Source organism: Ostrinia furnacalis, unplaced genomic scaffold (genome assembly GCF_004193835.3).
Source record: "Ostrinia furnacalis isolate ACB-3 unplaced genomic scaffold, ASM419383v2 OfSCF7367, whole genome shotgun sequence".
NCBI lineage: Eukaryota > Metazoa > Arthropoda > Insecta > Lepidoptera > Crambidae > Ostrinia > Ostrinia furnacalis.
Genome location: NW_021137606.1, coordinates 1,101,502 through 1,116,676, shown reverse-complemented (window position 1 = coordinate 1,116,676; position 15,175 = coordinate 1,101,502). Strand labels below are relative to the sequence as shown.

At 37.4% G+C, this 15,175-nt stretch overlaps 1 non-coding gene across 1 annotated transcript; it reads left to right on the top strand.

Annotated features, from left to right (window-relative positions):
* Positions 1-13,724: 13,724 nt before the first annotated feature.
* On the top strand, positions 13,725-13,796 carry TRNAG-UCC (transfer RNA glycine (anticodon UCC)). The gene has a single exon. It is a non-coding gene; the product is annotated as a tRNA-Gly (tRNA).
* Positions 13,797-15,175: the final 1,379 nt, after the last annotated feature.

The following is a 15,175-nucleotide window of genomic DNA, read 5'->3' as shown; positions in this document are numbered from 1 at the left end:
CAACGGAGATATATTTCACTTAAAAGATAAGGATATGTTGCACGTAACATTCAGCTCGGCTTGTAATAAAGCGCCTTTAAAGTTTGTCGAAAGCGAGCGCATATCCTACAAATTATTTAGCTACTAAAGAATATCTTTAATGCTGTGCCAACCAGCATATTATCTAAATAAATACTGGTAATAGCATTACATATACAATTACTCTTCTGAACGTAAGTTTACTGGATATTGACAATAATACCCATATTAAATTAATTTAAAAAGTGTTATTGTTTTCATAACAAGATCATAGCTTGTGTCCATAGCATAGTGTGGATTTATTTTTCGGCCACGAAAAGTCAAGAAAAATGCAGTTACTTTAATGTAAGAAAATAAACGCATTAAACGAACATTTTGTCCAATGAGTTACTATTATTGGCCAAGTAAAATATTACGAAACATACCAGTCTAAACAGTGTTGGTCGGAGATTGTATGTTAGGCCTCACATATATAATAATTAGCGGAAAATCTGTATGTACTTACGGAGTGTACTCTATAACAAGCAGAGTGTATCTCTTTTATGTGTTTACGGCGAACCTATCCTTTCGCAGCTGGCCAGGGTTGTGCCAATATCTGAAACAAACACTTTACTTTGTCGAACAACAATAGTTGATTAAATCAGATGACTCAGCATCTGCTAATGGCTATATTTTAAAATTGTATCGAAACAATTTTTTCATAGCACATTAGGTACTTACATTAAATTCAGAAATAAGTGATCATTTGTATTTAACCACAAAGGTTATTCAATTTTCATTAGGTTTTTGATAAATGAGCTTTATTTTGAACTTTCTGGAAATAGCGTGACGCAATAGAAAACAAACATTTTGCACTTGTATGACTGTACAGAACATCTCCCATTTTCAGAGAAGTCTCCGCCATTTCTAGAACTAAACAGGAAATCAAATTTTGGATAAGTTTGTCGGAGACTAACTTTTTCTTCTCTTCCGCCTTGCCGCAAAATGGAAAGGCTTTGAAATTTAAATCATCATCAACAGCCCTTTACAGTCCACTGCTGGACTATGAGCCTCCTCCACTATAGTGGAGGGTTTTGCCATAATCTCCACGCTTGGCAGGCGGGTTAGAGTTCGCAGTTTAAAAGATTGATGTTTTTCAGAGAGCGCTGCTGCCCATTCTCTGTTTGATGTGTAGTCCCTAAGTCGCCTCTTACGACACCCGCGGGAAGAGTAGGGGTTGGTGACAAATGTATTCTACTCTGCCGTCACCACAGGGCTTAAATTTTTTTGAAATTTAAATACTTCAACATTATTTCCAAAGTTTCTTCTCTTCACATCCTCCGATAACCCTAGCGTCCTACTCTGCACTGTCTGCACTTTCTTAGTACAATATAATGAACTCGTTACGGAGCGTCTATAAGGTCGCCGCAATGGTGCCAGTAAAACAATCCAAGGCTTAGCACAATTTAATTAGTAGTAATAGAAGGCGGACACGTGTCTTATTGGTCGCGGCACATTGAGCAACGGCACGTGAGCCCGCTTTATATTGGCAAATAACTATGATTAAGATCTCATTTGTAGTTCAATAAGTAAGGTACAATTGGAAAATAACAACACACTCAAGATTAAATAGGTAATATGTGTTGTTGGGACATTAACGTTATAATTTTGCAACAATTTGGTTATATTTTCCTAAATCTTCGTATTTAAACAAAATAACTAAACTAAATATATTCACATTAATTTGCTCAGTCACATTAAACTACATGTAATCAAAAAGTGTGAGTAATTAATTAAAAAAATAGTGACTATAATTTAATTTTATGTTAGCGTCTGATTCGTTGATGTCTTTTCTTCGCCAGAACGGCGGTCACGCGGTTTCGTAGTCATTACCATATTTAAGAATTCTCTGAGCTTAAATAACGATTTAATGAAACATTATGAAGTAAAATTTATGTTCTTTATAAATCTAATTACCTACATTATGAATAAAATCTGAAAGTATACGAAAGATTAAGTTGTTACAGCATAGCACATTATCTGATATTGGCATTAATAATCGCTAGGAAAAATAGAAGTCTATCTATTGTGAGTTTCACAAGCTACTTAACTTTAACAAAGCCGTTCGAACAATAAGCGCGCGCATAAACAAAAGCAGTGCGCACAGTGTTCCCGAGTATTGTGGTGGCGCGCTGTTTTCGTTTGTTTATTGCTTAGGAAGCGAGATTGCGCGGCTCACGGGAATAAACCATCGAAATCCATTTACGCGGATCCACAAAGCAGGCTCGCTGGTAGCGCGTAATCAGGGATGTTATGGATACGGTTACGGATATTAGAATAATATTATACCGGTTTCGGTTACGGCTACGGATATGAAATCATTTCGGATTATACGAAAGTTTCGGATAATTTCGGTTAAGGATATTAGAAATTTTTTAAATGTAAAATTCAAATATAGCAAGATGCTGTGCGAGTCGCGCGCGACACATAGCTACTTTATGTAAGTACTATGACGGCATATATGATGAAGGTAAAACAGGCGGGATTACAGATGGTGCCAGGGAATACCAGACAAGTAACAAATATTTTAAAAAAATAAGATTTAGACTGCCTATATCCGAAACTATCAGAAACTTGAATCGGTTTCGGATATTTTTTTATTTCGGATATCCGATAGTTTCGGTTACGGTTACGGATATCCATAACATCCCTGCGCGTAATCTTTTGGCGGCCGGTGAAGCGCGACGTCGGCCGCCCACGCTCGCGCCAGACCTCTCCCGTAGGCTCGGGGCCTGGTTCATAAGGACGTCTATAAATAGATTTATAATTGAGAAATTAATAAAGAACCTTATCGACTTTTAAGAGTGGAGGTAACTGTATTTGTAATGGTACATTCCATTTTCAACCGACTTCAAAAAAAGGAGGAGGTTCTCAATTCGACCCGTATGTTTTTTTTCTATGTTTGTTACGCGATAATTAGAAGTAATGGTCTAATCTAAATTAAAAGTTCTGTTTTGGTAATATTCAAAGAAATGCTTTTTTCACCAATTTCAGCTATTTGGAACACTTTTCTCCGTAATGTAGATAGACAACGTTGATTTCTTCTTCAGTTAATTAAAACGATAAAAGTAATTAACTAAAACGAAAAGAAAAACTAAGTAGGTATCACAGATAAATAAGCTTTTATGGCCAATAACGATAATGAATGACACGATAATTCAATTAGTANAGAACATTGTATCAGGAATATCATTTGACGATTTTTTGGATTTCACAAAACTCCAAAAGAATTTACTGTTGAGTCTTATCCTACCTTCACAGTAGCGAATGTATGCATTGTAACATTCAAGTTGTACACGCTTTTGCCTCTCACGTAATAAGCCAAAGGTGTGATAATCGCTTAACCTGCCATACTTCTTCCATTTTTTATGATATTTCGACTTTTCAGAGATAATTTTCACCAACGATTTAGAAAACCAAGAGGGATAACGAGAATTATTATTAACTGTCTTATGGGGAACAAATTTAACAATAAAGTTAAATTATGTTATTTAATCTACGGCCACACTTGCAGCTTGAAATTATGATTTACTACATTTGTGTGATATTTTTTTTGTATTTATGATACCGTTACTGAATGATCTATCAACACAGTTCAAACTACTGAACACAGATTATGCTGAAAAGCACGTAGGTAGTTATTATTATAGGTATGTCGTAGATAGTCCGTTAAGAAAGGATTTTCTAAAATTCACCCCCTAAAGGGATGAAAAGAGGGTTCAGACCCGCTAAAAAGTTTAGCGAATCCGCAGGCAAAAGCTAGTATCTAAATATAAGTTCGTAGCCTCAACGATATGTCGGAGCGTCGGGCTCTCGGACGGCACCAGAAGGGTCTCTCATTGAATTCATACTATCTACCTATGTGGGCGTATAGGGAACACGTGCGAGTCGATACTAACACTAATTATAATCACTGATTATAAACGACTAACTTTACTATAGACTAGAATGTAAAGACTGGTTCGTAATTTAATCAATATTATCCACAGTTAAATTTGGTTGTCTGGAAGAGATCGCTTCATAGCGATAAGACCGCCTAAATTGTGCCGTCTTTTTATGTATTTGTTTCTTTTCTTGTTCTACCTGTGTGATCTACAATAGTTTTTATCTAGCTACTCATTCCCGCTCTTCCGCCGGCTGTGTGTCAGAGGCCTAAGATTATACAATGTTAATAATTAACGCCCGTATTCACAAACGATACTTGCTTAAGTGAAGCAGTAAATCAAACGCACAGCGCTGAATAGAGCTCTGTAATTGGTTTATGTGTCACCGTGTGCGTCCACGCGCACTGTGAGACCTCATACTTAGGCTGAGTTGACGATAACCGGTGCTTTTTGTATGGAGTTTAACAGATTTTTGACGTTTGTCAAAGTTAAAGTAAGATGGTGCAACCCAGCCTTAGTAATATTTTGTGAATACGGGCATAATTAACTGAATCCCTAATGACGTCTAAACAGCGCTTTAGGCGGCGTCCACAAAGGCCACCTAAGGCGCATGCACAATGGCAAGACTAATTGCGCTCAGTGTGTGTGACTCATTTGAATTTAATTTACATGCGCGATTAAATAAAAACTTTGGTCTTTGGCTCTTGGATTTGTTTTAAGAAGTTTTTAGACATCGATTTACTGATGGATAAACGAAACTTATACGAAAAAAACATTCCAAGTTTTCGTGATTCTAAGAAGACTAGTTGAAGGCTCTAGCGGTACAGACTTGAGTCACTCTGATCCCTAAGGAAGCATAGATGGTACTCTACATGTGTGACTGAGTTTGTTGCGGCGCTTCTTCTCAGCACTTGCCAAATGTTGGTCTCGAAGCGCTGGTAGGGTAAAAAGATTATGAGACATGTAGAGGCTCCTTAAGAGCAAAATATTTGACGATTTGTAAGTACTGTTTATTAGTCTAAACAAATAAAGAAATTTTGACTTTGACATGTAGACTCATCAAAGATCAGTTTCTTCTTGTAATCTCGTATTACACTTCATAAACTGCCCTAGGCGTCTATTTTTTCATTTAATTCAAATTCAATTCAAATTCAAATTATTTATTGCATGTCACATGGGTAAGGGTTGACAAGAACATAATATTGTACATGTGACGCCCAGTGAAGGCGTTGCAAAAACTTAAAATAACATTAAAATAGAGAATATTTGTCAAACTAAGATAAAATTCTTAACCATTTCCACGGATTAACATGCCATCTGATGATCTGAGGCACGGAATTTCTTTTATTTTTAAGGGAAATCTCGTTAATACACAGTAGGTACTTTTGTTGTCTCACCTGAGACACGAACTCTGATCCTTCGAGTCTAGAGTATTTATTTAAGTTTTTGCACATAAAAGTGATGTACAGTGGCGGACTTAATGCCGGGTGGCACTCTCTACCAGTCAAGCAGAGAAACTAAGGCGGTACAATTTACAGTTTAGAATAGTATGTTGTTCTCTGGGCCATATAGACGTTATAACTGTCCTAATACCAATTGCTTAGCCTCGGAATCGAACCGATAAGGGTCCTCAGCTCCCAAACCGGTTCCGCCACTAAGATATAAGCCTTGAATTTGGTCTACACTTCAACAGTATCTCTCCAAAGGTCAGAACGCTTCCGGCCTTCGGTCCATCTGTTTACATAGTAATAAATTGTCTTTTTAATTGAACATCGGATGACATTGCAGTTGTAAAACACTTGTCTTGATAAAGATGCTCTTGGGCTTGCTGGTTTAGTAATTGTACTTACACCCGTATTCACAAACATTGCTATGAGGTCTCACAGTGCGCGTGGACGCACAGGGTGACACACGAATCAATCACAGAGCTCCATTCAACAAAGTTCGATTTGCTGCTTCACTTAAGCAAGCATCGTTTGTGAATGCGTTAGATTTAATGTTATTGGGGGACGCATGGCTTGGTGGTTTCCGTAGTAAAGAAGGTCAGTTGCGAGTATGGGTTTGATTGATTCCCTCTAGGGGCAAATATTAGTGTGCTCAAGAATCTAGAGCCATGTCATAGATAGATAGATAGGTAGATGTACTCTTTATAGCACACCGCATAAATGAAAAAATAAAGGATTACGTTCAAAATTAAAACGGCACAGTTAAGGCGGCTTGTCGCTAAGAAGGGATCATTTAGTTTTATTATTTAGTTACTTATCCGTTGTTTATGTATAGTTGGATAAGATTAGCAAAATAATAAGATGCACTTACAAAAGTGAAGTCAATAAACTTGAATTTCTTTGGTGAGAGCTTCACGACAATGCATGTGGCCATTTGTGGTGGCACTTAAAAGTAACACTTTGACAGGTGCCTAACAGTACCCGCCTACTGGCCTAAGTGTTCGCAGACCTTTACAGCCTTGTTGGAGGTCGTTTGACCTCACACCTACAGCCTAGCGGTAGTTTAACATGCATGCTTCGAGTGGTTACTTAGTACATACATTTGAGAATAATTCTTTATCGATGGATATTTACTAAATCTATTTACTAATAGACTGTCAAAACAGTCATGTAAGAGCTCTTTCCCACGGCAAGATCCTGTTTTTTGCAGGATTCCGTTTGGTCATACGCGTTTCAATATTACACCAACATTCACACGAACATCCTGTTTGCAGTGTCCCGCAAAAAACTGATCCCTTCGAATTTGGAATTTGAATAGTGTGTTCATAATACCTACACACAGGTGTGTTCACTCGTCAGTCAGTTTTGCAGGATTTCCGTAGGAAAGGGCCCTAACTCTGAAATCTTTTCAATGTTAAACCACTGGACTGATTTAGATGAGATTTTGCATGGATATAGTTTAAGACCCAAATAAAAACATAGAATAGTTTTTATCCCGGTTAAGAAAGAGGGACACTTGTGTACTTTACAGTTTTTCTATGACATAGCTACTGAAATTGACGAAGGTGCGGGACTAGTTTTATTATAAAATACTTTCTTGATCCTATCTTCTTAGTAACCAGTACCTACTGTTACTTCAAAATCTCACCTATTAAAACTACAAGACATCACATTGTTGAGCTGGATTGCTGCCGTACCTACAATCCTATACCGTGTCCAATTTCAGCCGCGCCCAAAACATTTTGTGACTACAATAGCCCCCGAGTCCGTCCGTCCCACTTTGTTCTATGAATAAAACAATGACAGATGCAATCGTTGACATCGTCTTGTCACACAATGCATTTCCTGCGTTTGTGCGTCTGTCACAGCGTGGTAGTAAGTAGGGCGCGGTCAAGGGACGAGCGAGGTTTGTGTGAGAGCGGGGAGTTTCTTTTTAGGAATAGAAATTGCATCAGCCCTTAGAGAATTTCTACATAAAAATTACTTTAAGTGCTGTTAGTCAGTTAACCCCTTGTGGCAGCTAAATATGCTTTTATATGTGGGACAATACTCTGGCAGCGACGATGTTCGAACCCGCGTTGCTCGGATCTGGATTCAGCTAGTCTGACACAGACATTTGGGCTTAATTAGGTAATCGAAGTGTCATCATGTTTAACCAATAGAACGCTGATGTTATCAAGGACTTGCCATCAGAAGACTGGGCGTCAAATTCATCCTCATTCAAGGTGTGTTCTTCCCTTACTAATTACTGTATCAAAATGTGTATAAAAGACTACTACACAGAACAATACTAAGAGGTATCAATTGACTATTCCTATATCTTTTTCTCACAGCTGCAACTCCAACAAATCCAGGATTGACCGCCCCTAAAAACTCAACAACAAAACCATTTGACCCAGAGTAGCCAGAAAGATCAGGAGTTGAGAATGAAGCTAGAGATCACACAGTCACAATAAATGTACTTTAGCACGGGAGTATTCCCACCTCTCGTTCTCACCGCTGCAACTCCTGTGTAGCCAGGATCTACAGCTTGACCGCCAATAAAAACCCAACCAATGAAGGTCAAGTCTTTACTGTGAGAAAGTTGAACTGTCATTGGGCCCGCAACGATATTAATCAGAAGAATATGAGTTCGAAGTTAAGATTCGACTTCCCTGCATTGCAAAGCGGATGACAGGTGACAAAGGTTTAGTAACCGAAGCTAAGTTAGGTACAATCTTTTTAATATCACCTATGCTCCAGCATTCCGCTCTCGCTACCGCTACGCTCCCCGCTCTTACTTGGACCACACTCAAACTACAAGTCGCATTTTAATCTGCGATTAGTTCCGCCATTATTAATGCTAGAACACTTTGTTCATTAGATGCGCATACCGCACTGTGATTGCAACCTGTTTGCTATTATACTCGCGATTTAATATTATTAAGTACAGGTTGCGAGATATTGTTAGGTATTTATCAATAAGACTTGTCTTGTACTTCCACATTAATTCATTATTCTGTGCTCAGCACCAGCTCATAATGTTGTCCCGAAGTAGTGGCAGGGCAAGCTATTTGGGCCCTGGAAGGGACCTAAGTAGGTACCTACTGAATAAAATAATTTAATAGTGAGCGCAAGATAATATTAGATAAAAACCTAAATGCGACAAAGTATCAATTAATTAAATTCTTCATTATACTCAGTTGCATTCATACCTTTAGTATTTTCTCGAAAATTTTTGTTTTCATTGAACATGACTTTGAACAAGGCTCTCACAGCACATCCTCCTCTAGCAGCTAATCGCATTCGCATAGCATTGGCAATTGACTAAATCAATTGTTGAAGTATCAAGTTAGTTACAATAATGGAATGCGGACGAATGCTACAGGCAACAGCCAATGGCGATGTCCCGCGTTCTCCACTCATATGGCTCATGGCGGAAACAGTCAGGTTTATAGTGGGTAGGCCCTACCCTTCTGGTAGGGAGAGCCCCTCATACCCAGTACTAGTGAGTTGTGGGTATGCAATTTCATCAATTTTTCTGTCATAATAAAATAGCTACAACTGAAGTAGCAACACCTCAGTCCAGTATCTAATTCACCAAATCCATAGAGTTTTTTGGAATAAAAAATCGTTTATTTCTTTGTCCCAAATGCCCTTTTCGTGCATGTCTTTCCCATTTCTTGCATGTCTCACTTAAAGTCTTGCCCATTTCTGGCATGTCTCACTTACCGTCTTTGTCATAATCATATACCCTTTTCAATGTTTTCGTGCATGCCCCAGACTTGCTGCGTTTGCGCAAGGCTGCAAGCGGCGTGGGCGCGAACTGGATCCGATCTGATAAATCCATAATTATACGGATTTAGGGTCGTTACACTTGTCAGAATCAATCAATGGCTTCGTTAGGAGATAATTATTTGTATGGCGCTTAGTGGCGCACTTGGAATTGCTCGATTGATTGGTATGACGGATTGTATAGCGCCCCTAAGTTGTCGAGTGTGACGACCACGGGCTGGAAGACGGCTGAAACGAACGAACGAAGCCGTTGTAAGCCAAGTTGTAGCCACTATTTATGTTCCGCATCTCTGAAAACTTAAACCAATGCACGTAAACGTAATCCTGATTCTTATTGCTGTGGTTTAAAATCAACAGAGCAGTTTAGTACGCTGTGCTATAGTCTATCTAGTGACCCAGTCCGATGTTCCACTATTGTCCTTTTAATTCAACAACAACAAACACTGGGACCCAATTTGCAGCGAAACAACGGTACGACGCCGCGGGCAGCCAATCCTGCGCATACCGACGTTGGGCAATCGCCCTCGGGATTTACACCCGACGATTGTGTAAAAGTCCCTGGGGATTCGTGTTGCGTGGTGTTTGATGCTTCCTTTTAGCCTTGGATAACATAGTCTGACGACAGCGCATCAAAGTAAACACCGATATTTTTTTTTTTAAAGATTATTACCAATTTGTATTGCCCAAATTACTAATAGTCCCATTAGCCCCTCGTGTTAAGCTAAATAAGCTTATGTTACGAGTGGGCTCACCACAATAGTCGAGCGGCGGTGGGATTCGAACCCGCGTTCCTCTTATCTCGAGTCGGCCACTCCGACCCCTTCACCGTTCGGCTATCGTGGCTATAAATTATATATTAGTTGTAACAGGGTCTATTTTGCAGCAAAAATGTAGAGTCTGATGTGCTGTCGACTCTAACATGACACTTTGATTGTATTAAGACCAGCCCGAAGGGCTGGAAAAACTTTGGAAGAAAATGCATTTTTCTGTTAGTATCACGAATTTAACTTATCTGGCGTCGGATTAACATTATTTTCTATTTTGGTGTTAACGGAATTTCTTATTTTACCTATCTGCTTATCTGCAGATAAAGTGTTGAATCTAAGAGATTTTCCACAAGATTATTCTGCTATGAGAGTTTCGGCATATACGCAGCGAGAAAGTACCAATATCGTCGTGAATAATTTATTGAATCGCCTCACCGTAAAATGCCCGAAAAAATCGCGATTAGTAGAACTCTTTTCAATATACTATTAGAATGGTATTTACTTTTGGTCACAAATTCACAATATCAAAGTCGTTATGTGTAAACCCCATATTATTATTAATGTTCCCAACAATATTGAATTATGAGACATCACAAGCGGGCGACGTTAACAAATATAATGGCCCTTAGATTTAGCGCAAGTATAAAGCTTGATATGACGCTTGACAGCGGAGCAGAGTTTCTGGTTTTGGTTTGAAGCTCGTTTATACCACTGATTTGACTTAAATGGATCAAAATTATAGGGCTAGATTTAGTATCTATCAGTCCCCCTTGATAAAGTTTCAATTTGTTATGTCTTTAGTAAATACCTACATACTTACCTTGCTTCGTGACGCGATCGCAAAACTGTCTACTGTCACCAATGATATGTTGTGTTTATGTCTTAATACGATATGTATGATATGATATGTCTTGGAGTTTAGGGCAACTGTTAATGAATGAAATAACGACATCTGAGATTTAAGACGAGTAGAGTATGAGAATTTATACATTATACACCCTTTACGAATATGATTCACCAATTTGATATCTGTAGGTATTGTGATTTCGACCTAACTTTTGGATATCTTGCCTGATCCGCATATGGCATAGAAAAAATAGTTGCGCGGATATTCCTGTCGATTTAAATTATTTGCACACTTACAAACTGACTAGTTACACAAGAATTTACAATTTAAACAGTGAGTTAAATAGAGTAAAGTAATAATTGTTTACTTATTCCAAACAAATAAAAACATTTTTGTCTCTATCTGATAAATAGGTTATCGTTTAGCATTTAACGTGTGAATAACTTTATAATAACTCAAACTGCAACCTGTAATTGCGACACGCTCAGCCATTTACAAATAAAAGCTTCGAATTACCTCAAACGATAAATCAGTCGGTTTTAGAATATTTGTCAGTCCGTTGCAGAAATGCTCTGGAAGTGTCCAAAGCCGTATTTACGTCTAGAATCAAGATATTTGAATAAACTAACACCTACCTGAGCTGGCCGATGTTTTGTAACTGGGACTTGAGTTGCACCACCTAACTTTGACCGTAACTTTGACGATAACCGTTGTTTTTTGTATGGATTTTGACAGATTTTTGACGTCTGTCAAAGTTAAAGTAAGATGGTGCAACCCAGCCTTAATGTCCTGATTATTTATTCCGTTCTCTGGAATTCTGGTTGGAATTTGGATTTCCAGCATAATCGTGATTGGTGGAATGCGTTTTATGGTTTTAGCAAGAATTTTGCGCATTGGAATTCGAACTTATATTAATTTAGTCATTATAAGGCATATTTTGAAAGCCGTGGTTTGAAAACTTTGAATCATCATTAGGTACTAAAGTTATTTATCATTATAATGATCATCAGTCCCCTGTTGGAGATACGCCCCATCAAACTACCCTCAAAACTAGCTAAGATTATTGGCCTGAAGCAGTGGTAGAGTTTGAAGTAGTAATATAAAACGTGTAATATAAAACTCTTTTAAAAGCTTAGTTGCAAGAGATTTTTATCCAAATATTAATACAAGCAATACAGTATAGTAATAAGTTATAAGGCAATAGGAATATTATTCCCACTATATTATCAACCTTATCCACTTGTATTAACGTCCAAAATCAATGAAAAATTTGATAAAATTGTCTGTTAAAGGGTTAAAATAATATGCTAAAACTGTTGGCCACAAGCGATTAGCCAGTCACAAGTCGTGTCCGCCAGTAATTGGCGGGCGCTCCCACGACTGGCGACCCGCGCCAATTTGGGCGCAGCCCTAAGGTCAGCCATTGTAGCCCTAACGATGTGCCCGCACCTTGATAGGATACGTTTACTGGAGAATGGAAACCGAATCTTGACTGAACAATGCTGTAGGGTTTTTAGCTTTTGAAATGCAAATTTTCTGAAAATATTGTTGAAATTTATCTACGTGTAAAATAAAGGTAATTTTGATTGAAATTTTCCTGGGTTTTCAGGAATATATCGCTTTCTTGTGATAATGTTTTATTTGTCAGTTTTTTGTGGTCTTTGGTGTGCACTAAATAATATTATTTATGTATTAAGTAGTTGCAGTAAGTTGGTATTTATCTACACTCCTACATTTAGATAAAAATACCTTGTGAATTTAACCAACTGCAAAATCCCACTATTCTGTTATTACCATATTTTGTCAAACTAACTATATTAATATCATAGGGAACTTAGTGCACAAGATAAAGGTCAAATAGTCAATTACTGATAAACGTGTAATCTGGACGGATCACGAGCGGCGGCGATCTTTGAGGCGCGTGAGAGGCGCGTGCGCACCTCTGGTACTGATGTGTTTTATTAAAGCAAAACCTTTTTTCCTTTAGAAATGAGATGAAATACAAAATTTTTGTTTAATTTTTACGACAATATTTTAACTGTAATAAATATTCAGACTGTATTTTACTACTTAAGTAGGCCCGATTCGACCAAACTTTTATCGGAGACTAACTCCTGGTATAACTGGCTCATTGATAGTTTCAGTATGGGAAATATGTCAAAATTGACTATTTATTCTGAGATTAATATTTACTCTTGTTTGGTCGAATCCACCCGTAAACATATTAAAACTGTACCTACTCACCCACTGAGATACCTATTTCCATTGATACATTTAAAGTAAAAAAAAAACATTAGTATTTTTTAATTTGTCATTTGAGCAATACCTGCTGATATTTTTGGTGACAAAAAGAAATACTTACAGTACATAGTAATTTAAGTATTTTTTTACTTTAATAATTGTAAAAACACTGTAGTAGTAAATGTCGCTAAATAAAAATAATAGCTAAACGTCAATCGAATTATTTATGCGGAGGAGTTGAAATTAATTTATCAATAATTACACAGTCAGCAAGACACTAACAAAATAATAACGTTGTAAGTGTGTAATTATATAGATTTATTAGCATAATGACTTTGCCCGGGGTCGTCCAACACACGCTATTTGCGTTACACAATATTATTGGAAAATATAAACATAATAATTATTCATTATTTATTAATAAAGATGCCGTCATATAAGTTAGTTACTTGAATATCTAATTAGTAGTTTAGATCGTAGTTTCAATACCTTTACGATAATAATCATACTAGCTGTGCCCGCGACTTTGTACGTGTGAAAATAGTTTGAATTATATTTCCCGTTTTTGTAACATTTTTCTTTACAGCTTCAAAAATAATAATAATACTGAATAATAACAGGTAAAAAACAATAAAATCACGCCTACTCAAAGATGAAAGGTCACTGTTTTAAAGTCAAGCGACACGCTATTTCGGCGCGTCTCTCAGCTGCGATGGTGGTGTAATGGTCAGCATAGTTGCCTTCCAAGCAGTTGATCCGGGTTCGATTCCCGGCCATCGCAGATCTTTTTGCATTTTTATTTAGTTTTGTGTTCTTTTATATATTTATCTAATGCCCAATATTATGTAAAAATATAGTACTTTTAAAAAGTTTCGACTTTTTTCGACCAATTCTGGTAGCTCAGCCACATAAACCTTTCTAAAAATATTTTTTGTTTACTTATGAGTAAAAATCTTACTTTACATTTTATGTAATGAATAAAAATATTTTAGTACTTATACCCTATCAATAGCCATACAAATTTTATGGGAGTGTTCACTATTTGATGGTAGAGCTATTATCAATCAAAGAGAATACTGGCAGAGAATGCCCAATGGTATTAAGTTCCATATAATTATACCAATTATGCGGCTTTAAAGAATAAATAAATAAATCAAAGCAGTATATTGGCATTTGGCACGACTCCTACACTGGTGCAGCGTCTAAAAACATACTTATGTATACAGTTTGTCTATAACATACTTAGGTAAGTATACCTACACTTAGCCGATTCTCACGACTGTGTAGCCTCGGCTCTAACCACATAATTACAGTGGAATTATTTTCACTACGACAGATCAATCATGCATAATTGACCGTAAGAAGCTTAGCGGCCGCTTCCGACACCTTATTACGACTTTATAAGAGGCATTAGCTGTATAATAATGCAGCAAGGAGCTTATTTATCACTTCATCTTTTTGCAGAAGTTTCGGCAGCTCCCGCGAATTCAAGGTGCTTTTGGAATTAATTACGTATAAATATTAATAAATATAATATTCGACAGACTTGAGACTACGTAATGAACTTCTTCCCTTACACAATGGATTTTTGTGGGAGGCTCTCCCTACTCTGTGAGAGCCAGTTTAGGAAATGTTGCTAAGAAAGAAAGAATTTAAATTCTATATTATTTGCCAGTTGTGTAGATTGAATATAAATTGACCAGCCTAAGAAGAACTAATCGGACGTAACATTGTACTTAGAACTGTCCGCCTTTAGTAACTTTTTGAGATAGAGTTCGTAATAAAAGACACATCAAAACGATCACGAAATAGAAACTGTCTCAAATGCCAATTTGCTCTGCTGTCACCATAATATTATAGTGCTCGGCATCGAATCGCACAGTTCATACTCTGTAGCACTGAATTCATCATGCTATCGGAATTCACGGTTCATTAAAACGTTTCCTTCTACATACCGAGGACTAAGGACATACTCCATAATTAAAAACACATCAAGCAACTCAATTGCAGCATCGGAACGCATTTCAACACGTCCTGCATATCAGCTAACATTGCAATGTAATGCCGAGGCCGTTGAAAGTGCGTAAACAATTTCCTACATTCGATAAACGCGAAATTTAGATGAGACCACGTGACCTGGAAGCAGAACGCACCGCGCAG